This window comes from Triticum urartu, chromosome 5A, assembly GCF_056163025.1.
Source record: "Triticum urartu cultivar PI428250 chromosome 5A, HENAU_Tu73, whole genome shotgun sequence".
Taxonomy (NCBI): Eukaryota; Viridiplantae; Streptophyta; class Magnoliopsida; order Poales; family Poaceae; genus Triticum; species Triticum urartu.
Window position 1 is genome coordinate 562,923,037 of NC_141877.1, and position 26,896 is coordinate 562,949,932.

Below are 26,896 nucleotides of genomic sequence, written 5' to 3' on the forward strand. Positions count from 1 at the left end.
GCAGGCTGCGCCCCTCAAGGCCCCAGGACGAAGAGCCGCCTTTAGGACGTCAACGGCAAGACGGCCGACTGACCACCCACGGCCGAGTCCCAGGGACGACTTGAGGGAAAGCCGACTCCTGACTAGCGACTTCCAGAGAAGCCGGCTTTGGGGAGTCGGCCTGCGACTCCAACACCCCTGACGATCTCATCAAGTGGGACGGGGCAGGGGAGTGGCAACAATGAAGCCCGCTCCTGCCCCTTACCAAGGGCAGGCATGGCCACAGCATGCCGTACCCCGGAAGATCTTCGTACGGCGTGGCACTGTTGCCATGCCGGCCCTGACATCAGCACCGCAGGACCGAATCCTGCACCCACGATGGCTTGTCTGTATGGCCTAGAGGCAGCAGGTCCCACCAGTCGGTGAGACCCCAGGAGACGGCAAGAGGACCACCAGTCGGACCCGTCGGGAGTCGGCCCGGGGGGGTCGGCCGAGCCCTCCCCCGGGGACCACGCGCCATTAATCAAGATGTGATGGGGAGTGGCGACAGTGATCGCCCGCCGGGCGGCGGGGCTGTTGCCACGACCTCATGATCAAGCCCGCGTCATCAGAAGCACGGCTACAGTAATCAGCAGCCGGCAAGACCCGCCCGCGGCGGACGCGGCCTGTCGGCTCCGTACCAGGCCAGTCGGCGGGGCACGCCCGTCGGCGGGCCCCAGCGGTCGGTAGAGAAGACGGAGGCCAGAGGCATTGACGGCGGGGCCCGCGTCCATCCGGATTACCATTGTACCCCTGGGGGGTAGGCCTATATAAACCCCCCAGGGCACCCATGCAAAGGGTTGGAACCCATTAGCTCTAGACCAGATCATATAGAAGGGAGAGAGCTAGCCCTGCCCTCTCCTACATCCTAGAAACAACTCAAGGAGCAACCGTGTAAACACTTTGCCATAGTGATCATGCGGAGACCCCACAGAGCAGCAGTAGGGGTATTATCTCCTCGGAGAGCCCTAAAGCTGGGTAAGATTCGCCGGCGTGCATGTCTTCGCCTCATCCCGTTTCCAGGCACCGGCGACGTTCTACTCGCCCCCACCATGATAAGCCATCCTTTGGCATATGTCGCACCAAACCCCCGACAATACTTATGCTCTTGAGAGAAGCCACTAGTGAAACCTATGGTCCCCGGGTCTATCTTCATCATATTAATCTTCCAATACTTAGTTATTTTACTTTGCTTTTATTTTACTTTGCATCTTTATCATAAAAATATGAAAACTATTATCTTATCATCTCTATCAGATCTCACTCTCATAAGTGACCGTGTAGGGATTGTCAACCCCTTATCGCATTGGTTGCGGGGATTTATTTGTTTTGTGTAGGTGCGAGGGACTCGCGCGTAGCCTCCTACTGGGTTGATACCTTGGTTCTCAAAAACTGAGGGAAATACTTACGCTACTTTGCTGCACCACCCTTTTCTCTTCAAGGGAAAACCAACACAAGTGCTCAAGAGGTAGCATCCTCCTCCTAGTAGGAGTAGGACTCCCCTCTTTCCTACTCCTACTAGGAGGGGGAAAGGAAGGGGGAGAAGGAGAAGGAAAGGGGGGCGCCGCCCCCCTTCCTAGTCCAATTCGGACCAGAGGGGGAGGGGGCGCGCGGCTTGCCCTAGCCGGCCCCTCTCTCTCTCCACTAGGGCCCAACAAGGCCCATTAACCCCCAGGGGGTTCCAGTAACCCCTCCGGCACTCCGGTAAAATCCCGATTTCACTCGGAACTTTTTCGATGTCCAAATGTAGGCTTCCAATATATCAATCTTTATGTCTCGACCATTTCGAGACTCCTCGTCATGTCCGTGATTATATCCGGGACTCCGAACTACCTTCGGTACATCAAAACATATAAACTCACAATACCGATCATCACAGAACTTTAAGCCTGCGGACCCTACAGGTTCGAGAACTATGTAGACATGACCGAGACACGTTTCCGGTCAATAACCAATAGCGGAACCTGGATGCTCGTATTGGTTCCTACATATTCTACAAATATCTTTATCGGTCAAACCGCATAACAACATATGTTGTTCCTTTGTCATCGGTATGTTACTTGCCCGAGATTTGATCGTCGGTATCTCAATACCTAGCTCAATCTCGTTACCGGCAAGTCTCTTTACTCGTTCTGTAATGCATCATCCCGCAACTAGCTCATTAGTTCCATTGCTTGCAAGGCTTATAGTGATGTGCATTACCGAGAGGGCCCAGAGATACCTCTCCGACAATCGCAGTGACAAATCCTATTCTTGATCTACGCCAACTCAACAAGTACTATCAGAGACACCTATAGAGCACCTTTATAATCACCTAGTTACGTTGTGACATTTGGCAGCACACAAAGTGTTCCTCCGGTAATCGGGAGTTGCATAATCTCATAGTCATAGGAACATGTATAAGTCATGAAGAAAGAAATAGCAGTAAACTAAAATGGTCAAGTGCTAAGCTAACAAAATGGGTCAAGTCAATCACATCATTCTCTAATGATGTGATCACGTTAATCAAATGACAACTCATATCTATGGCTAGGAAACTTAACCATCTTTGATTCAACGGGCTAGTCAAGTAGAGGCATACTAGTGACACTTTGTTTGTCTATGTATTCACACATGTACTAAGTTTCCGGTTAATACAATTCTAGCATGAATAATAAACATTTATCATGATATAAGGAAATAAATAATAACTTTATTATTTGCTCTAGGGCATATTTCCTTCAATTTCATCTAATCACTTTCATCATGTTGGTTTAATTCGTGCTTGCTACTTTGATAATTTGATATGTGGGTGGACCGGTGCTTAGGTGTTGTTAACCCTCCCGCAAGCATCCGCAACTACGAGAAAAGTATTAAGAATAAATTCTAACCATAGCATTAAACTTTTGGATCCAATCGGTCCCTTGCAGAATAGCGCATAAACTGGGGTTTAAGTTTCTGTCACTCTTGCAACCCATCATCTGATTGCTACTCCACAATGCATTCCCTTATGCCCAAATATGGTGAAGTGTCATGTAGTCGATGTTCACATGACACCACTAAGGGAATCACAACATACATACTATCAAAATATCGAACACATATCAAATTCACATGATTACTTTCAACATTATTTCTCCTGTGACCTCAAGAACAACGGTATCTACTCACGAATGATAAACATGCTCATGATCAGAGGAGTATTAAATAGCATATTGGATGTGAACATATAATCTTCCACCAAATAAACCATATAGTAATCAACTACAAGATGTAATCAACACTACTAGTCACCCACAAGCACCAATCTATAGTTTTGGTAACAAGATTGAACACAAGAGATGAACTAGGGTTTGGAGGAGATGGTGTTGTTGAAGATGTTGATGGAGATTGCCCTCCCCAAGATGGAAGAGTTGTTGGTGATGATGATGACGATGATTTCCCCCTCCGGGAGGGAAGTTCCCCGGCGGAATCGCTCCGTTGGTGGGCAAAAGTGCTCATGCCCAAGTTCCGCTTCGAGACGGCGGCGCTCCGTCCCGAAACTCCTCTTCTGATTTTTTCTAGGTCAAAATGACTTATATACCAAAAGATGGGCACCGGAGGTGGGTCGAGGAGGGCATAACCCACCAGGGCGCGCCTGGGCTCCCTGGCTCGCCCAGGTGGGTTGTGCCCTCGTGGTGGGCCCCCTATGGTAGTTATTTGCTCCAATAATTATTAAATAATCCATAAAAAATCTGGAAGGATCGATATGGTTGACTAGAGGGGGGTGAATAAGCAACTAAGAATTTTTAGCTTTTCTTTACCAAATTAAACTTTGCATCAAAGTAGGTTGTCTAGATGTATATGAGCACACAAGCAAGCAAGAGAAGTAACACTAATAAGCTTGCACAAGTAAAGGTAAGATATAACCAAGAGTAGACCCGGTGAAGACGAGGATGTGTTACCGAAGCTCCTTCCTTTTGAGGGGAAGTACGTCTCCGTTAGAGTGGTGTGGAGGCACAATGCTCCCCAAGAAGCCACTAGGGCCACCGTATTCTCCTCACTCCCTCACACAATGCGAGATGCCGTGATTCCACTATTGGTGCCCTTGGAGGCGGCGACCGGACCTTTACAAACAAGGTTGGGCCTATCTCCACAACTTAATCAGATGCTCCCAACAACACCATGAAGCTTCACCACAATGGACTATGGCTCCGTGGTGACCTCCACCTTCTAGGGTGCTCAAACACCGAAGAGTAACAAGATCCGCTAGGGATTGGTGGGGGAATCAAATTTCTCTTGGTGGAAGTGTAGATCGGGGCCTTCTCAACCAATCCCGAGCAAATCAACAAGTTTAATTGGCTAGGGAGAGAGATCGGGCGAAAATGGAGCTTAGAGCATTAATGGAGCTTGGGGGGGGGGGAGGTAGTCAACTAGAGGAAGAAGACACCCCTTATATAGTGGAAGAACAAATCCAACCGTTATCCACCAACTCAGCCTGCGCAACGCGGTACTACTGTACCAGAGGCGCGGTACTACCGCACGGGCACACGGTACTACCGCAGGGCCCCGTGGTACTACCGCCCACGCAGCAGGGACCAGAACAGCCCAAAATGCACTAAGGCAGAGGGCGGCAGTACTACTGGCGCGGTACTACCGCACCCCCTTGCGGCACTACCGCAAGGCAGGGGCTGTCCAGAGATGGGAAGGCACGAATATAATAAATTACATCCGTGGCTACTTCCGCAGAGTTGGAGTCGATGCAAAAACCTGATGCGGTAGTACCGTAAGCTAGCAGCGGTACTACCGCGCTAGGTGCGGATGAAAAAAAATTCATCCGCCCCTTACTGTCGCATACTTGCGGAACTAAGCCAGATACCACGGTACTACCGTGCCCAGTGCGCGATACTACCATGATGGCTGCCACCCACTAGGGAGAGGGTGACAACATCTGGACTCCGGCCACAGTACTACCGCTTGCCAGGAAGCGGTACTACCATGGGCGCTTGCGGTACTACTGCACCGGCGGACGTTACTACCGCAAGGGCCTGCGGTACTACCACTCTAAGGAGCAGTACTACCGCACACCCTAGTTCAGCAAGCACGAGCAATATTCGCATACACATGGAAAACATAGCATGCTCCAAAGGCTAGAAGAAAAGGAGGTACAAAGGAAGATGTGTACGTGATGAATCCACCCAACCTTTCCGACGCGGACCCCCTCTTAATAGTACGACTTCCCTATGACTCAATACCACCGAAAAGAAATGTAGAGAAACGCCGTCTTCCATAGCCTTCGAGGGGAACCAAATCATCTTGTGCCTAGTCAATATATATCTGAAATATTCGAAGCACATGATTAGTCCGCAAAAGTATTGTCATCAATCACCAAAACCAACTAAAGGATAAAAATGCCCTTACAATCTCCCCCTTTTTGGTGGATTGATGACAACACGGGATTTGCACAAGGGTATAATGCAAAGAGCAAGGGCAAACCCCAAGTCTCTAAAATATAGACGGGCTCCCCCTAGATGTGTGCTATCTCGATGAGTGCTTTGGACTGCATGGCACACATATTAGGATCAACACCCCCCCTATATTTTATAGACATGGCATATCTTGCAATAAGGCTAAAACTAAGCAAGATAGGAAAGAGCATAATGAAATAAGCACAAGATAGAATAAGCTCACTACGGTACGATAGAGTGCATATGTCTTACACCATATGATAGAAGGTCTCACAAGCACAAACCAAAGCAAACCAAAGCAAACGACATAAACGAAGTTCGGCTGACCCAAACACGACACAACTCGCAAATCCTACATTCTCTCCCCCTTTGGCATGGAGACGCCAAAAAGGCAGAGAGGACACCTACAACAATAGTGGTGGCTCAAGCTGAGTAGTCACTTGCACGCTCCCCGTCAGACTCGGCAGCTGGGACGGACTCTTCCTCAGACTCGGTCCAGTGATAACCCTACTTGGTGATCCATTCTGCCTCTGGGGTGACGTCCTCCTCTGACCCGCTGGAGATGTTCTCGCCAAAGGTCCTGAAAATCCACTTGTTGCGGCGGCGAGTCTCCTTGGAAGCCACATGGGTCTTGTACTGCCCCTTTGCCTGCATACAGAACAACATCTTCATCTTGTTCTTCAGTCTCTTAGCCCAAGATGGCTCAGAAGTGGGAGGGGTGTAACCCTTGGAGCTGTCCTCGTCTGCTGCCTCCTCCTCATGCTCATCTGCACCCATGTCCATGGCAGCCGCGGCATCAGTACGAGAGGTAGTGTTGACCCACTGAGTCTTAACACGGAGGTTGATGGGCTCATGCCGGATCCAACTAGGGGCCTCAAAATCATCCTGAGGGTAGAGCCACCCCCAAGTTGCTGAGATCAACTGAAACAGATAAGGTCCATAGATGGGGACCTTGCGGTTGTAGACCGCAAACCGAAGCTCATTCCACATGATCTGTGAGACATCAAGTGGTAGTGTCTGAGAGTTGCGAGCGTCTTCACACAGGAGCATCATATCCACAAGATAGGCATGCACCTTATCCTTGTCGCCAATGCGTGGGAAGAGAGTGTTGCCGAAGATCCGGTGCATGATGTCAAGAAAAGAGTTGAGTACCCAAGTTGACTTGTCATTGGAGAGCTTCTTCTTCACATAGAAGGGCATAAGCCTGTTCTTGTTTGCAGACTCAAAATTGGCATGAGGGCGAATACCTTGGGGTGTGGCGAGCTCCTCATCCGGAACCCCAAGCAAAGTCATGAATTCCTTCCAAGTAGCAGTCAGCTGCCGACCATTGGTCATCCAAGTCATGGTCCTTTCCTCATTGGGATGAAAATGCACTGAGGCAAAGAACTGGGCAAGGATCTCAGGATCAAAGTCTTTGTGGAATGAGATGATATGCTCAATGCCAAATTGCCCCACTAGGTCTAAAGCCTCACCAAAGTATTCTCGGTGCTTCTCTTGCTTCATGTGATGCATGTTGATCCACTTCACCTCCACATAGGTGTTTTGCTTGGCCTTGATGACATCCAGATAGATAAGATTCTGGTGCTTGGTCCAGAATAGCCCATTCCCTCGAAAGTTGGCACGAGGGTTTCCATATGGATTGATCTTCCTCCGAGAGATGAACTCAGCAAGAGGTATCTCATCCATACCCATGGTGGGTTCTTTCTCTTTGGTGGCGGTGGTCTTGGTTCTGTGTTGGGGGGCATTGGAGCCCTCTGCTGCCTCTGAGTTGCACATACGCTTGGATCCCGTGTTACGGCTTGGATTGGAGCGGCGAGCCGGAGCACCTGAGCCACCACCTAAAACACACACCACAAAACAACCACGCACGAAACGCGAGAAGGATCAATGCAAAGACCACAACAAAACGGGTGAAACAAGTAGACATAGCACGTGAGAAGTGCCACAAGAGGGATTTGAGACAACGGTAGTATCGTGTGTTGCGCCACGTGCGGTAGTACCGCTCCAAGGAGCGCTAGTACCAGCGATGCGGTAGTACCGCACTAGTAGGGCGGTAGTACCGGACGCGCGGTAGTACCGCACGGCTGCATCTCCGAAACGGCCACGGAGATCTGAGCACAACCGTGTCAACACGCGGTACTACGGTCGATCAAATCCATCACGGGACAACTATAGCAAGTACCATCACTACACAAAACCACTCTCCTATATCCTACTCTTGCAAAGATTTGGCCTAAAATCTCACGAACAACTTGCATATCCCCAAAACCTAAAAACAACAAGACGAACAAGAAAAAGGAAGGGATTGGGGAGAAACCTTGTTCCATGGCAAGAGGGAGTGGTGGGGAACGATCCCACCGGTTAGAATCCGAGGAGAGCGGACGGAGATGGAGATCCGGCGAGGACCTCTGGTGCCGTTCTTGAGCGAGAGAGAGAGAGACGGAGTGGGGAGAGAGACGAATGGGTATGGGAGAGTTAGAACTCCCCTGCACGTGTTTAACCCCCCCCCCCACGCCCCTCGACCGCACGGTAGTACCGCACGTCATCGCGGTAGTACAGCGCCGGGCGAAAGTACCGCACCGTGGCTTTAGTACCGCTCCCCCAGGCGGCAGTAAAAAATTTCTGCCGCGCTGGGTGCGGAAGTACCGCGCACTCCCCGTGCGGTAGTACCGTGGCAGGCCGCGGTAGTACCGTGAGCTCAAGAAAGAGCAGTTTCAACCAACTGAGAGAACACCGAAGCACAGAACCTTCAAGCGAAAGACCACACCAACGAGCTAACACACAGGACACCACAAGCACAAGCTCGGCATGAAGGAAGAGAAGCAAGAGACAACACAGACCAAAAATGAGACACAAACTCTCCAAGGAGAGGGCGGTGGCCGGAGCCACCTATGTTTGAGTCAATTGGTATGGCACCGCGAAGAATTATCCTTGGGCCCATGACCAAAACTCGTCTTTGAAGCACAAGTACCATAAAAATGGCTAATGTGAAAGAGTTGATCGCTTTATGCATAATGGGGGAGGGAGAGTTCATTGGGAGAACAACACTCCCCCTATGTCCATGCCTACACCTAGATTAGACAACAAGTTGAGTGAGGTGGGGTGTGCAAGGGTTCAAGCAACATTGCTCAAATCAATTGATATTTAGATCATGCCTTAACTCGCGAAATCTTGCTTCATCCAAAGCCTTCGTGAAAATATCTGCAAGGTTATCATGGGTGTTGACGTAGTTGAGCTTGATCTCCCCTCGCCTAATGTGATCCCAGATGAAGTGATACCGAATCTCAATATGCTTCGTCTTGAAGTGTTGCACCGGGTTGAGAGAAATCTTGATGGCACTTTCATTGTCACACCAAAGAGGCACTTTGTCACAAATGACACCGTGATCCTTTAAATATTGCCTAATCCATAAGAGTTGTGCACAACAACTACCGACAACCACATACTCCGCTTCCGTGGACGAGAGAGATACGCAACTTTGCTTCTTGGAAGACCAACTCACCAAAGAGCAACCAAGAAATTGGCACCCTCCGGAAGTGGACTTCCTATCCACTTTGTCTCCCGCCCAATCCGAGTCCGAATAACCTACAAGCTTGAAGTTTGCTCCCCTTGGGTACCATAAGCCAAAGTTTGGGGTATGAGCCAAATATCGAAAGATTCGCTTGACCACCACAAAGTGACTTTCCTTAGGTGCGGCTTGAAACCGTGCACAAATTCCCACACTCAACATGATATCTGGTCTAGATGCATAAAGGTAAAGCAAGGAGCCAATCATGGAGCGATATACCTTTTGATCCACCGCTTTACCATTGGGATCAATGTCAAGTTGGCACTTGGTGGGCATGGGAGTGGAAGCCGGCTTGATATCACTTAGCTTGAATCTCTTGAGCATCTCTTGAGTGTATTTGGCTTGGTTGATGAAGGTTCCTTCTCTCCTTTGCGTCACTTCGAACCCGAGAAAGAACTTCAACTCTCCCATGGAAGACATCTCGAACTTTGAGGTCATGAGAGCAGCAAATTCCTCATTGAAAGCTTTGTTAGGGGAACCAAAGATAATATCATCAACATATAATTGGCACACAAACAACTCCCCTTTGACCTTCTTAGTAAAAAGAGTGGGGTCGATTAGCCCAACTTCAAAACCACGGTCTTGTAACAACTCGGTAAGGTGGTCATACCATACGCGTGGGGCTTGTTTAAGGCCATAGAGTTCCTTATCGAGTTGATACACATGATCGGGAAAGTAGGGATCCTCGAACCGGGGGGGTTGCTTGACATATACCAATTCATTAATCGGACCATTAAGGAAAGCACTCTTCACATCCATTTGTTGTAACTTAAAGTTATGATGAGAAGCATATGCAATCAACATGCGAATGGATTCAAGACGAGCAACGGAGGCAAAGGTTTCACCGTAGTCGATACCCTCGACTTGGGAGTAGCCTTGTGCTACCAAACGAGCCTTGTTGCGAATGGTAATACCATGAGCATCTTGCTTGTTCTTGAATATCCACTTGGTTCCAATGACATTGTGGTTCTCCGTTGGCCTTGGCACCAATCTCCACACTTTGTTGCGCTCGAAGTTGTTGAGTTCTTCATGCATGGCATTGAGCCAATCCAGATCTTCGAGCGCCTCATAGACCTTTTGGGGTTCAACACAAGAGACAAACGCGTGATGTTCACAATAGTTTGCTAATTGTCTACGAGTGCTTACCCCCTTTATTAAGCTTCCAAGCACATTTGTCATGAGATGATCCTTGGTGGAGAGCTTGGAAGCAAACTTGGCGGCACGACGCTCCAATTCCTCCTCGGGGGTGAGACGAGGAGTGGTCACTTGATCATATTGAGCGCTGTCTTGAGCTTGTTCTTGATCTCGAGGAAGCTCTTGATCTTGAACTTCCTCGGAGGAGAGAACTTGGCCTTGGGCATCACTTGATGTTACAACACCATCTTGAGATTGACCTTGCCCTTGGTCTTGTTCTTGAGGTTGAGGGCCTTCACTTTGTTCTTCGGAAGCGTGTGGGTCTTGGGTTGGTGAAGGTTCCACTTGAGTGGAACATTGTCCTTCTCCTTCGGCCACAAGGGGTTCCTCAATGGGTAGGATATGACCAACACCCATTCTTCTTATGGCTTGGGGAGGAATTTCATCACCTACATCACAAGTACCACTTTGCTCCACTTGGGAGCCGTTATTCTCATCAAACTCCACGTTACACGTTTCCTCAATAAGTCCCGTGGACTTATTGAGAACATGGTAAGCATGAGAGTTTGTAGCATAACCAACAAATATGCCCTCATAAGATCTAGCCTCAGATTTAGACAAACGGACACCTTTCTTGAGAATGAAACACTTACACCCGAACACACGAAAGTACTTGAGGTTGGGCTTGTTACCGGTGAGTATCTCATATGGAGTCTTTTCAAGCCTTTGCGGAGGTAGAGCCGATTAGATGCATGACATGCGGTGTTGATGGCTTCGGCCCAAAAGTTGTTGGGAGACTTTAACTCCGCCATCATGGTCCTTGCCGCATCCATCAACGTCCGGTTCTTCCTCTCCGCTACACCATTTTGTTGAGGGGTATAAGGTGCGGAATATTGATGCTTGATTCCCTCGTCACTCAAAAACTCGGAGCCGTTGTCACTTCTTATAGTCAAGATCTTTGTATTGTGTTGTCGTTGAGCTTCATTTGCAAAGTCGATGACGGTTTGTTGGGTCTCGCTCTTCCTCTTGAAGATATACCATAGTGTATCTTGTATAGTCATCCACAATCACCAAGCAATACTTTTTACCGCCAAGACTATCAAAGGATGGAGGCCCGAAGAGATCCAAATGAAGGAGCTCCAAAGGCCTCTTCGAGTGGATGATAGTCGTGGGAGGGTGAGCCTTCTCATGTAGCTTTCCTTCGATACAAGCACTGCAAGCACGATCTTTGGCAAAACTAACATTTGTTAGTGCACAGACATGGTCCCCCTTGAGAAGACTTTGCAAAGATCTCATATTGACGTGAGCTAAACGGCGATGCCAAAGCCATCCCACGTCAACCTTAGCCATTAGGCATGTCGTGGTCTTAGTGGGTCGCTCCGAAAAGTTAATCACATAGAGACCGTTCTCGACATGCCCAAAAAAGGCTACTTTAAGAGTCTTGCTCCACAAGAGGTCCACGGTATCAATATCAAAGAAAGTGGCAAAGCCCATAAGTGCTAGTTGACGAACGGAAAGTAAATTGTATGCAAGGGACTCAACAAGCATGACCTTCTCGATCGTAAGATCATGAGAAATGACAACTTTGCCGAGTCCCAATACCTTAGAGGATGAGGAGTCACCCCACTCGACGTTGGTGGGCATGGATGGAATCTTTTGCACGTCCACCACCAAGTCCTTGCTTCCGGTCATATGATTAGTAGCTCCACTATCGAGCAACCATGATCCCCCACCAGAAGCAAGCACCTACCATAGATCAATGTTTGGTTTTAGGTACCCATTTTGTAATGGGTCCTTTGATGTTAGTAACAATGGTCTTAGGAACCCAAATAGACCATTCAATGTACTCATAAGGAGAACCAACAAATTTGGCATAAACATGCCCATCTCTAGCACGACACAATACATAAGAAGGGTTAAAGTCGCCGACTTAGTTGGGAATGGAAGTGTTGCCCTTCTTGGGATCACTACCCCTCACGGAGTTCTTATCCTTCTCCTTAGTAGCACCCTCTCTCTCCTTCACAAAAGTTTGCTTGAGAGGAGGAGGCTATTTGGCCTTGTCATTCTTCTTCTTGTTCTTGGACTTGGGCACGTACCCAATCCCTTCCTTGGCCACAACTCCCTTTTGGTTGGTCAAAAGGTCGTTGAGATTCTTCTCGCCTTGTATGCAAGACACAAGACCTTTCTCAAGTTGCACCTTTAGCTTAGCATTCTCCTCAACAAGATGCACATGCTCACAACATGGGTTAGTAGCATTTGCATTATCAATTAACATCATACGAGGAAAAGTGGCTTTCTCCTTGGTTAGCTTTACTTGAAGTTGATCATGAGACTCTTTGAGGCTAGCATGAGCACCCTTCAAGACCTTGTGAGCCTTGTCAAGTAGGTCAAACTCCTCTTTGAGTCTAGCAAGATCAACCCCAAGCTTGGCCTTCTCGGAGTTTAGCACACGAGAGACAACAAGAGCATGATCAAAATCTTTCTTTAACTTTGCGTGATCAACGTTGTGTGACTCCTCAAAAGCCAAACGAAGACCACGCTCTTCCTCAAGAGCATTGGAAAGATCCGAAATCTCATCCGCATAGTCACATATGCCCCTCCATCTTGGAGATAGTATCTTCGTGAGCCTCGATCATGTCATTGGCTTCACCAAGTTGTTCCAAGAGAGCAACAAAATGCTTCTTGGATTTACCCTTGAGTTTACCCATAAAGGACTCAAACTCATTTTCCTCCACATTGGATCCCTCATATTCATCAATGCAATCCATCAAGGAAGGATTATTAATGATGGTAGTTTTGATGTTGGGGGTTACGTTGTTGGTGGCTTCAGACATGAGGCACTTTGGCGGTGATGTTCTCATTGGGTGAGTCGAAGAGAGACACTCGTGGATTTTTTGCAATGGCAACGGAGGCCATGGAAACCGACTCAACATCTTCATCATCATCATCATCCTCATGGTACTCTTCTTGAACCACCAACGCCTTGTGAGGGGTCTTCTTGGTGAACTTGCTCTTGTTGGGGAAAGACTTGGCTTTGTCCTTTCGGATGAGCTTGCCACCATTGTCTTCCCTCTTCTCATATGGACACTCCACAACAAAATGGCTCACATTGCCACAATTGTAGCAATTCCTCACACATTGCTTGCTCTTCGTGCCACTTGAGTTGTTCTTGTTGAAGTTTGGCCTTGAGTTCTTCTTGCTCCAAAATTGCCTTGAAGAAAGTGCCATGTGTTCATGATAGGCATACTTTGTATCTTCGGGGTTTCTTCCCTCTTCTTCCTCTTCTTATTCTTCTTCTTCAACACAAACCTTGGCCTTCAATGCAAGGTTGGGCTTCTCTGCCCTTTGAGAGCGAAGCACCGCATTGTCGGAGGTCTTGTCCAAGATGTTCATAGCCACAAACTCATCCAACACTTCACTTGAGTTCAAGGTGTGGAAGTCAGGCCTTTGATGAATTACGGAGGACATGGCCTTGTGGTAAGGCATCATTGCCTTGAGGAATTTGTGCTTGATCCAATTGTCATCCGTGTCCTTGCTCCCATGCTCTCGGAGTGAGACTGCGAGTTTGATTACTCTCCGATAAATCTCACAAGGTTCTTCATCTTCTTTCATAGCAAACTCATCGACTTCATCTTGCACTACTTCATAGTTGGAGCGTTGAATGCTTGCGCTTCCCCGGTAGAGGGAGACAACACAAATCCATGCATCTTTGGCCAAGGCGAATGGCCGAAGATGAGGTAGATCTTCGGGTGGAATTGCATCTTGGATGATGAAGAGAGCATTCTCATTGAATTGATTATCCACGGCTTCTCGAGGAGTGAAGTTGCTTGGGTCATGCGGATAGATACCTTCTTCAATGATTCTCCAAAGATTAGTATTCACATGATTTAAATGACGCTTAAAGCGATAAACCCAAGAATCAAAGTCCTCATTTTTCACAATCTTAGGGGGAGGACCGACATGATTCAAATGAGTGGAAGGGATCGGTCCACCGTAAACAAGTGGTGGTTCCACATGGGCAAAGATGCCGGTGCCATTTTTACCACTAGAAGAAGGAGCCTTTTCACTACTAACTTCCCCCTTGTCGGAGTTAGCATCCGTCACCTTGTCAGTGGGATCACCCACTTTCAGTGGTGCGGTGGATAGTTTAAGCCCTTCAATGAATTTAGTAAACATGCTTTCAACCTCGGTCGTCATTGAGGTTTTCAATGTCTCCAAGGCTACATTGAATTCCTCATGGGAGATCGAGGTTCCCCCATCACCCATAGACGAGATCGGATTCACACCGGAGTGCTCCTCCACACCGTCCATGGTGTCAACCATACTCTCCGGACGGCAAATCCTTAGTAAAGAGACGAGGCTCTGATACCAATTGAAAGGATCGATATGGTTGACTAGAGGGGGGGTGAATAGGCAACTAACAATTTTTAGCTTTTCTTTACCAAATTAAACTTTGCATCAAAGTAGGTTGTCTAGATGTGCAACTAGGTGAGCAACCTATATGATGCAACAACAACGAGCACACAAGCAAGCAAGAGAAGTAACACTAATAAGCTTGCATAAGTAAAGGTAAGAGATAACCAAGAGTGGACCCGGTGAAGACGAGGATGTGTTACCGAAGTTCCTTCCTTTTGACGGGAAGTACGTCTCCGGTAGAGCGGTGTGGAGGCACAATGCTCCCCAAGAAGCCACTAGGGCCACCGTATTCTCCTCACGCCCTCACACAATGCGAGATGCCGTGATTCCACTATTGGTGCCCTTGGACGCGGCGACCAGACCTTTACAAACAAGGTTGGGGCTATCTCCACAACTTAATCGGAGGCTCCCAACAACACCATGAAGCTTCACCACAATGGACTATGGCTCCGTGGTGACCTCAACCATCTAGCGTGCTCAAACACCCAAGAGTAACAATATCCACTAGGGATTGGTGGGGGGATCAAATTTCTCTTGGTGGAAGTGTAGATCGGGGCCTTCTCAAACAATCCCGAGCAAATCAACAAGTTTGATTGGTTGGGGAGAGAGATCGGGCGAAAATGGAGCTTAGAGCATTAATGGAGCTTTTGGGGGGAAGAGGTAGTCAACTAGAGGAAGAAGACACCCCTTATATAGTGGAAGAACAAATCCAACCGTTATCCACCAACTCAGCCTGCGCAACGCGGTACTACCGTACCAGAGCTGCGGTACTACCGCAGGGGCACGCGGTACTACCACAGGGCCCCGCGGTACTACCGCCCATGCAGCAGGGACCAGAACAACCCAAAATGCACTAAGGCAGAGGGTGGCAGTACTGCTGGCGCGGTACTACCGCGCCCCCTTGCGGTACTACCGCAAGGCAGGGGCTGTCCAAGGATGGGAAGGCATGGATATAATAAATTACATCCATGGCTACTTCCGCAGAGTTGGAGTCGATGCAAAAACCCGACGCGGTAGTACCGTAAGCCAGCAGCGATACTACCGTGCTAGGCGCGGATGATTTTTTTTTCATCCGCCCCTTACTGCCGCATACTTGCGGAACTAAGCCAGATACCACGGTACTACCGTGCCCAGTGTGTAGTACTATCGTGATGGGTGCCACCCACTAGGGAGAGGGTGACAACATCTGGGCTCCGGCCACAGTGCTACCGCTTGCCAGGAAGCGGTACTACCGTGGGCGCTTGCGGTACTACTGCACCGGCGGACGGTACTACCGCAAGGGCCTGTGGTACTAGCGCTCTAAGGAGCAGTACTACCGCATGCCCTAGTTCAGCAAGCACGAGCAATATTCGCATAGACAAGGAAAACATAGGATGCTCCAAAGGCTAGAAGAAAAGAAGGTACAAAGGAAGATGTGTAAGTGATGAATCCACCCAACCTTTCCGACGCGGACCCCCTCTTAATAGTACGGCTTCCCTACGACTCAATACCACCAAAAAGAAACGCCGTCTTCCATAGCCTTCAAGGGGAACCAAATCATCTTGTGCCTAGTCAATATATATCTGAAATATTCGATGCATATGATTAGTCCGCAAAAGTATTGTCATCAATCACGAAAACCAACTAAGGGATAAAAATGCCGTTACAATCTCCCCCTTTTTGGTGGATTGATGACAACACGGGATTTGCACAAGGGTATAATGCAAAGAGCAAGGGCAAACCCCAAGTTTCAGCTTGTTTGGAGTTGTGCAGAATAGGTGGCCTGACATAGCTTTTCCAGGTCCAGATTTCCAGCTGTCGGAATTCTCCCTCTTTGTGTATACCTTGCATATTATCAGAGAAAAGGCAATAGAATTACTCCAAAAAGCATTATTATGGATAAAAACATTGTAAATAACAGTAATAAAACATGATGCAAAATGGACGTATCAACTCCCCCAAGCTTAGACCTCGCTTGTCCTCAAGCGAAAACCAAAATCAAAAAACATGTCCACATGCTTTGAGAGAGAGGTGTCGAAAAAACAAAATACGGACATAGAAGCATCATGTTGATTATTATAACAGCAACAAAATTAAACATATGACTTTCATTATAGACTTTTATCATATACTTCTCATGAATAAGTAATAGTTCATCACACAATCAAAGTATAAAACAAAAAATCTATTAGAAACTAACAAACTATGTTCTCAGACAACTTTGCAACTACAATTAATCATCTTTTCAGGAAGGGTCACGTGTCGGAGCCTTTAGGCAAGTCCACATACTCAACCATCATATAGTCTTCTATGAGTGCTAACACTCACCGCATACACATGAGCAAAACTTTCAACCGGACACATAGAAAGATAGGGGCTTATGGTTTTTCCTCCCAACGTACTCACCTGAAGGGTGATGTCAACAATAATAACTCATGCCATCCATATTCAACTGGACATATGTGCCTAGATCTTTCCTCGCCACATGATGCTTGTGAAAGGAGAAAAATAAAAGGAATAGAGAGAAAAACTTTGACTCTTGCATAAAAGTAAATACATAAAAGTAAAAGATAGGCCCTTCGCAGAAGGAAGCAGAGGTTGCGATGCGCTTATTTTTTTGTATGCTCAATCCCTTAGTGCAAAAGAACGTCACATTACATTGCCCCTTGTGATAGCGACCTTTATTATGCAGTCTGTCGCTTTTATTCTTCAGCATCACAAGCTCGTGCAATGCTCAATTTTCTCTTACACTAAATGATTTCACACTTTTAGAAGCAATTTGGATTGCCTTTTGCACCGATGAGAACTTACTTGAGGGATCTTTCTCAATCCCTAGGTAGGTATGGTGGACACTTGAAAATAAGATTTGGGTTTAAGGGTTTTTGGATGCACAAGTATTATCTCTACTTCGTGCAGAATTTTTGGCTAGCAAAGATAGGGGCAAGCACCACATGTTAAAGGATCCATGACAATATGACTTCTGTGTGAATATGAACAAAAATAAATCATTGCATTGTCTTCCTTGTCCAACGTCAACAATTTTGGCATATAATATTTTGATGAGGCCTCACAATCACAAAAGATTTCTAGGATAGTATATTTATATGTGAATCTTCTCTTCCCTTATTAATTCTTTCATGAGTTGCACCATTGACTAAAGCTATGTTTGTCAATCTCTAATAAAATTTCCTACTTATACTTTTCCTTATGTGGTGCCATCACCTACCATATGATTAGTATATAATTTTATTGATTTATTTCCTTTTTATTTATTTCCTTTCTCTTTTTTCTTTCTTATTTCTTTTCTTTATTTGCGACATGATAGTAAAGAAAGCAAAAACTCACACTAAACTTTATTATATAACTTGCACACGATTACAAGGATAGATCACTATGCAAACTGTCAAAGAAGAAAGGATTGAACTAAACTTTTATTCATCTAAAGCAAAAGATCGAACTAAAATAAGTAAAAGCAAAAAGATAGTGGGATGATACAATACCGCGGCACCTCCCCTAAGCTTGGCGAAAGCAAAGGGGAGTGCCCATACCCGACACTCAGTTCTCCTTTGGTGGTGAAGAAGATGATGGTGGTGATGAAGCGATCCTATCCTTAAGGATCAAGAGATTCTCCAATCGACGGATGACACTCCGGAGGTGGGTGATGTGCTCTTGATGCAGAATATTCTCACGAGTGAGATACTTATTTTGTATGCGAACTATTTCAATGATGCGAAAGGCTTCAATCTCAGCAGGAGTAAGATGAGTAAGGTAAGGTTTAAGGATATCTTCCTCCTCCTCCTCAGCTGGCAGCGCTTGTTCGAAGACCCGAGGTTGATCTACGGTAACCTCCTTGCTCTCATCTCCTCTGACGGCTTCCGCGGGCTCTTCTCTCTTCAGCTCGATCTTCATCAACCAAGCATCCTCTTCCACGTTGTTGGAGGAAGAAGAAGACATGATGCCTGGCTCAATAGATCTGACAGAAAAAGCAAGAAAGGAAAACATGGGATTTCTCTATGATACGGTGATCAACAGGTTCAGGAAGTATATATAGATTTTTTTATCTTGGAGGACAAGCATACGGAAGGTGTCCCAGGTGGGCACAACCTACCTGGGCGCGCCATGGTGTCTTGTGCCCACCAAGGGACGCTTCTTGGAAGTTTATTTATTTCCAAAAAATTAAATATTCCAAAACTGATAAAAAATATTTTTGCGGATTTTTCGGAGTCCGTTTACTTACCGTATCACGTACTTCCTTATTTCACGATTCTGGAGTGTTCCCGAAGGACTCTTTTATGTGTTCTTCCGGCGTCAAATTTTGATTAATATTACTTTCAACATTAATGCGCATACCTGAGATATAATGCTTTATTCATTGCCCATTGACAACCTTCGGGTTAGTACCTTTGGAATTATTTATTTGATGGCTCCAAACCGATAAACCTCCTCGATGACATACGGGCCTTCCCATTTTGAGAGGAGTTTTCCTGCAAAGAATCTGAAACCAGAGTTGTACAAAAGAACATATTCTCTGACTTTAAACTCACGCTTTTGAATTCTTTTGTCATGCCATCTTTTAACTTTTTCTTTGAATAATTTTGCATTTTCATAAGCTTGGGTTCACCATTCATGTAGAGAGCTAATATCAAATAACCTCTTTTCACCAACAAGTTTGAAGTCATAATTGAGTTCTTTGATTGCCCAAAATGCTTTATGTTCTAACTCAAGAGGCAAATGACAAGCTTTTCCATAAACCATTTTATAAGGAGACATACCCATAGGATTTTTATAAGATGCTCTATAAGCCCAAAGTGCATCATCTGATTTCTTAGACCAATTCTTCCTTGGAACTATTGACAGTCTTTTGCAAAATTAATTTTATTTCTCTATTGCTAAGTTCAACTTGACCACTAGACTGAGGGTGATATGTTGATGCAATTCTATGGTTAACATCATACTTGGCAAGCATTTTACGGAAAGCACCATGAATAAAGTGTGAACCACCATCAGTCTTTAAATATCTAGGGACTCCAAACCTTGGGAAAATAACTTCCTTCAGCATTTTAGTAGAGGTGTTGTGATCAACACTACTAGTTGGAATAGCTTCTACCCATTTAGTAACATAATCAACAGCAACCAAAATATGTGTATACCCATTAGAGGAAGGAAAAGGTCCCATGTAATCAAATCCCCAAACATCAAACAGTTCAATAGCAAGTGAATAATTAATAGGCACTTTTTAACGCTTACCGATTTTACCTATTCTTTGACAGTCATCACAAGATAAGACGAACTTACGGGCATCCTTGAAGAGAGTAGGCCAATAAAATCCAGATTGCAATTCCTTGTGAGCAGTTCTATCTCCAGCATGATGCCCTCCATAAGTTTCAGAGTGACATTTCCGTAGGATTGGTCCCTATTCATGCTTAGGTACACAACGTCTAATAATACCATCTACTCCTATATAAAGATGTGGGTTATCCCAAAAGTAATGTCTTAAATCATAGAAGAATTTTTTTTCTTTTTTTGGTATGTAAAGCTAGGTGGTAAATATTTAGCAACAATGTAATTAGCATAGTCAGCATACCAAGGAGTACTATGAGAAACATTTATTGCAGCTAACTACTCATCAGGAAAACTATCATCAATAGATTGTGGGTCATCAAGCACATTTTCAAGCCTAGATAAATTATCAGCTACTGGGTTCTCAGCTCCTTTTCTATCAATGATATGTAAATCAAATTCTTGTAACAAGAGAACCCATCGAATAAGTCTAGGTTGAGCATCGTTCTTTTCCATAAGATATTTAATAGCAGCATGGTCTGTGTGAACAGTTACTTTGGAATCAACAATACAAGGTCTAAATTTATCACAAGCAAACACAACTGCTAAGAATTCTTTTTCAGTAGTAGCATAATTTCTTTGAGCACTGCCTAGAGTTTTACTAGAATAATGAATTACATTAAGTTTTTTATTAACTCTTTGTCCTAGAGCAGCACCAACAACATAATCACTAGCATCACACATAATTTCAAAAGGCAAGTTCCAATAAGGTGGTTGAACAATAGGTGCAGAAATTAATTCTTTCTTAAGTGTTTCAAAAGATTCTAAACAATCATCATCAAAAACAAAAGGAATATCCTTTTGCAAGATACTAGTAAGAGGCCTAGAAATTTTTGAAAAGTCTTTGATAAATCTCTTATAGAAACCAGCATGACCTAGGAAACTACGAATACCTTTTATATCTTTAGGACATGGCATTTTCTCAATTGCATCAACCTTCGCTTTGTCCACTTCAATACCTGTTTCAGAAATTTTATGACCCAAGACAATGCCTTCATTAACCATAATGTGGCACTTCTCCCAATTCAAGACAAGATTTGTTTGTTCACATCTCTGCAAAACTCGACCAGGATTGCTTAAACAATCATCAAAAGACTTCCCATAAACAGAAAAGTCATCCATGAAAACCTCAACAATCTTTTCACAAAAGTCAGAGAATATAGCAGTCATACATCTTTTCCACGAAACCACTTTTCCACCGACCTAGATCTTCCTCCTATATATTCTCAAATATCCCAAAAACTACCAAGGAAGCCACGAAACCACTTTTCCACCGCCGCAACCTTCTGTACCCGTGAGATCCCATCTAGGGACCTTTTCCGGCGTCCTGCCGGAGGGGGATTCGATCACGAAGGGCTTCTACATCAACACCATTACCTCTCCGATGAAGCGTGAGTAGTTTACCATAGACCTACGGGTCCATAGCTAGTAGCTAGATGGCTTCTTCTCTCTCTTTTATTCTCAATACAAAGTTCTCCTCGATGTTCTTGGAGATCTATTCGATGTAATACTCTTTTGCGGTGTGTTTGCCGAGATCGGATAATGGTGGATTTATGATCTGCTTATCTATGAATATTATTTGAATCTTCTTTGAATTCTTATATGCATGATTTGATATCTTTGCAAGTCTATTTGAACTATCGGTTTGGTTTGGCCAACTAGATTGGTTTTTCTTGCAATGGGAGAAGTGCTTAGCTTTGGGTTCAATCTTGCGGTGCTCGATCCTAGTGACAGAAGGCGAACCGACACGTATTGTATTGTTGCCATCGAGGATAAAAAGATGGGGTTTTCATCATATTGCTTCAGTTAATTCCGCTACATCATGTCATCTTACTTAATGCGTTAGTCTGTTCTTCATGAACTTAATATTCTAGATGTAGGCAGGAGTCGGTCGATGTGTGGAGTAACAGTAGTAGATGTAGAATCGCTTTGGTCTACTTGACATGGACGTGATGCCTATATTCATGATCATTGCCTTAGATATCGTCATAACTTTGTGATTTTCTATCAATTTCTCGGTAGTAATTTATTCACCCAACATAATAAATTCTATCTTGAGAGAAGCCTCTAGTGAAACCTATGGCCCCCGGGTCTATTTTCCATCATATAAGTTTCCGGTCTATAATTTTAGTTTCCGGTTTACTTTCTTTGCAACCTTTTATTTTCCATTCCATAAACCAAAAATACCAAAAATATTACTTTGTCGTTTATCCATCTATATCAGATCTCACTTTGCAAATAACCGTGAAGGGATTGACAACCCCTTTATCGCTTTGGGTGCAAGTTGGTGTTTGTTTGTGCAGGCATTCAGTGGCTTGTTGCGTTGTCTCCTACTGGATTGATACCTTGGTTCTCGAAAGCTGAGGGAAATACTTACTCTACTTTGCTGCGTCACCCTTTCCTCTTCAAGGGAAAAACCAACACAAGCTCAAGAGGTAGCATTGACCATCGTCAATGGTGAATTACACAGGAGAAGTATTATAGGAGTTTTTCAACGTTGTGTTTCTCCTGAGGAAGGTCGTGAAATTCTCAATGAAATTTATTCTGGTGATTGTGGGCATCACGTCGGCTCACAGTCCTTGGTAGCGAAAGATTTCTGTCATGGGTTATCCTGGCTTACAGCTCATGCAGATGCATAAGATATCGTACGCAAGTGTGACAGCTGCCAGAAATTTGCACGTCAAGCTCATGTGCCGGCTCAAGAATTATGGATGATCTCAATCATTTGGCCGTTTGCAGTCTGGGGGCTTGACATAGTTGGTCCTTTCAAGACGTCCAAAGACAAAAAAATGCATCTTTTGGTTGTAGTTGATAAATTCACCAAGTGGGTTGAAGCAGAGCAAATCAGCAATTGTGATGTAGCAACGACAGTTAAATTCCTAAAAATTCATCTTCGATTTGGATACCCGCACAACATCATTACTGATAACGTCATTAATCTATCAAACAAGCTATGAAGCAGTTTTGTCAGCGCGAACATATTCGGCTTGATCTGGCTTCAGTGGCACATACACAACCAATGGACAGGCAGAGCGTTCTAATCAAGAATTGATGTGAGGAATCATGCCAAGACTCATGGTAGCTCTTGAGTGTACTCCTGGTTGCTAGGTTGAAGAATTACCAGCCGTGTCTTATGGAGTATACGGACTACTCCCAACAGGTTAACAGGCTATATGCCGTTTTTCCTGGTCTATAGTGCAGAAGTCATGCTTCCAAGAGATATTCGTCATAACTCTCCCCGGGTAGCAGCATACGTTGAGGCAGATAATGATATTGCTCGACAAGACTCCCTGGATGCTTTGGAAGAAGAACGCGATATTACAGTGTCTCAATCAGCGACATATCAGAAAGACCTACGTCGCTATCATAGCCATAGAGTCAGAAGTCGTACCTTCCAGGAAGGTAAGTTAGTGCTCCGTCTGATACAAGAACAGACATGTATGCATAAGCTTTCACCTCCTTGGGAAGGACCCTTCGTCATCAGTAAGAATCTTCACAACAGGTCATATTATCTCGTTGATATACGTGAAGCAAAAAAATCACATACCTCTGAAGAGGAGACTAGCATGCCTTGGAATATTGCACATCTCAGGCCATATTATACTTAAAGCCATTGGCTTCAGTTTTTGTACATACCTTATCATGTATATACATATTTAGTGATCAATGAGACAAAGCCAGCACCTCTGGAATTCAGAGTTTTGTCGTTTCATCTAAGAAATCATGTATTGAGCCTTTATTCTTTGATCATTGGTCACTTGGGGGCTTCCAACTCATCAAGTTTAGCTACTAAGATCCCTCTTGACCCGGCACATGCCACTATTATACTTGGTTAAACCTACCTATTAGCAAGATGCTACTCTGAAAAGGTGACCCAACTGTACTCTTGATAAGTCAATCACACTGATGCCTATCATGGCATGTATTGACACTGAACCTACCAAAGTTAAAACACCGGCTTAAGTCACGCGAGAGCCGGCTTTCAAAGAGCTAGGATAAACCATAAGAGGCTACAAGGCCTGCTTCAATGAAGCAAATGAGACACGTGCCTCGAAAGTCAGTTTTTATGTCGTGCCTTGAAAGCTGGCTTGTTATTTATTTGTCCTATGTCATATGCTTTTTTATCATATATATATATGTCTATTTATGCATTTTGTTTGTAGGTATCTATGTTTGTATAAACACCGGGTTATAAAAAATGTCGGGTCATAAGTTTGACATGGTCTTGGAAATCCAACTTGTGTTGTGTAGTTTATTACAACGCTTATGGATTTTTCGTACATCTCTTTGCCGGGTTGCTCTATGAAAATAGCTCATGATTTCAATCACAAGACATTAAAGACAATTTGCAAGGTTGAGCAAAAATCATCCTCATCAACTTGTCATCGAGCAAAAGTTAAGGATATTCAATGCACAAAGGCATTTTCAGATCGGAGTTTTCCTATGAACTATTACATGCCACTACTGGCCATTTTTCATCAAGTTTTTGAAACACAAACTTGATGAAAGTTATTACATCCAGGTTGATGTTTCCTTGTATTTCTTCCGCACTAGTCACGGCCGGGTCAGCTTGGGCTGGCTCTTCTTGATCCATGGGGGCTGCTTCTGTTCTGGTCTAGAGGTCGTCTGCCAACCACTGGATTGATGATAAAGCTTGGAAAACTGAGTCTTCTCTCATAACAGAGGAAGGGTTGACATCAGAAGCAAAGTTTTGCTTAAGACAAGGCGGAATAACCTCAATAGGCTTTGGCTCGGGAAGACTCATGCGTTTGCCGACTTTTGAGTAGCCGGCTTGGAACTTCATCAAGATAATCCTTCGCAATCTTGGTCATCGTCACCTGGATCTCTTTTACACGACGCAGATAATCCTTGTCTGTAAAAGGGTGTTATCCACGTTGAATTCCGGAAACTCGTCGTCTAGTAGAACCGGATCCATCTCAGGCAAGTAAGCCTTGTCCCACGAAAGTGAGTACATGGCCCTGATAACCCACAAGTATAGGGGATCGCAACAGTTTTCGAGGGTAGAATATTCAACCCAAATTTATTGATTCGGCACAAGGGGAGCCAAAGAATATTCTCAAGTATTAACAGTTGAGTTGTCAATTCAACCGCACCTGAAAGACTTAATATCTGCAGCAAAGTATTTAGTAGCAAAGTAGTATGATAGTAGTGGTAATGGTAGAAAAAGTAATAGTTTTGGTTTTGTAGTGATTGTAACAGTAGCAACGGAAAAGTAACTAAGCAAAGATCAATATGTGAAAAGCTCGTAGGCATTGGATCAGTGATGATAATTATGTCGGATGTGATTCCTCATGCAACAGTTATAACATAGGGTGACACGGAACTAGCTCCAGTTCATCAATGTAATGTAGGCATGTATTTTGAATATAGTCATACGTGCTTGTGGAAAAGAACTTGCATGACATCTTTTGTCCTACCCTCCCGTGGCAGCGGGATCCTATTGGAAACTAAGGGATATTAGGGCCTCCTTTTAATAGAGTACCGGACCAAAGAATTAGCACTTAGTGAATACATGAACTCCTCAAACTACGGTCATCACCGGTAAGTATCCCGATTATTGTCACTTCGGGGTTAACGGATCATAACACATAATAGGTGACTATAGACTTGCAAGATAGGATCAAGAACTCACATATATTCATGAAAACATAATAGGTTAAGATCTGAAATCATGGCACTCAGGCCCTAGTGACAAGCATTAAGCATAGCAAAGTCATAGCAACATCAATCTCAGAACATAGTGGATACTAGGGATCAAACCCTAACAAAACTAACTCGATTACATGATAAATATCATCCAACCCATCATCGTCCAGCAAGCCTACGATGGAATTACTCAGCACGGCAGCGAGCATCATGAAATTGGTGATGGAGGAAGGTTGATGATGACGATGGCGACGGATTCCCCTCTCCGGAGTCCCGAACGGACTCCAGATCCGCCCTCCCAAGAGAGATTAGGGCTTGGCGGCGGCTCTGTATCGTAAAACGCGATGAATACTTCTCCCTCATTTTTTTCTCCCCGAACGTGAACATATAGAGTTGGAGTTAAGGTCGGTGGAGCACCAGGGGGCCCACAAGGCAGGGGGCGCGCCCCCACCCTCCTGGACAGGGTGTGGCCCCCTGGCCTTGATTCTTTCCCCGGTATTTTTTATATATTCCAAAAATATTCTTCGTTGATTTTTAGGTCATTCCGAGAACTTTTATTTCTGCACAAAAATAACACCATGGCAATTCTGTTGAAAACAGCGTCAGCCCGGGTTAGTTCCATTCAAATCATGCAAGTTATAGTCCAAAACAAGGGCAAAAGTGTTAGGAAAAGTAGATATGATGGAGACGTATCAACTCCCCAAAGCTTAAACCTTTGCTTGTCCTCAAGTAATTCAGTTGATAAACTGAAAGGATGCTGACATCTTGGCATGTGGCCACGCCAGAACAATGCATGTACCTGGACACAAGGGGCTTCTTACAAAGGCCATTATTTAGGCCCGGTTCATACCACAAAGACCGAATACCTTAGGGAGTGTTCGGCGTCGCGAGTTTGGCCCTATATGTATCAGCTCTGAATCATTGTCTTTGGTCAAATGTTGGGTTTGCCCGACTCCTGTGTTTTGGTGCCTTACGTTCCGCTTTACCGGCTAAGGTAGCACCAGGAGAACTACTGCGATTGTGCCCTGGTTCATTCGGACGAGCACCTCAGTAGAGAAAGCCGAAAACTGACTGTCATGATATAGCGTGAGACTGGTCAACCACTCGATGACCTGTTGGAATGTTAGAATTCCTCCTCCTTAACGAAGGGCCGTTTTTCGGCCAGGCATGTACGCACCCCGGGATTGGGAGAGTGCGGAGCCACCAGGGGCTATCTAGTAGCCCCACTGTCAAACTCCTATGGCTAAGTGAAATTGCTAAAGCATTATAGTCCGGTTGCCTCGCTCGCTCCGCTATCACCTCCTTAATAGGACCAAGACGTTGGGTTAAGTGTGAATGCGTGTTTTTT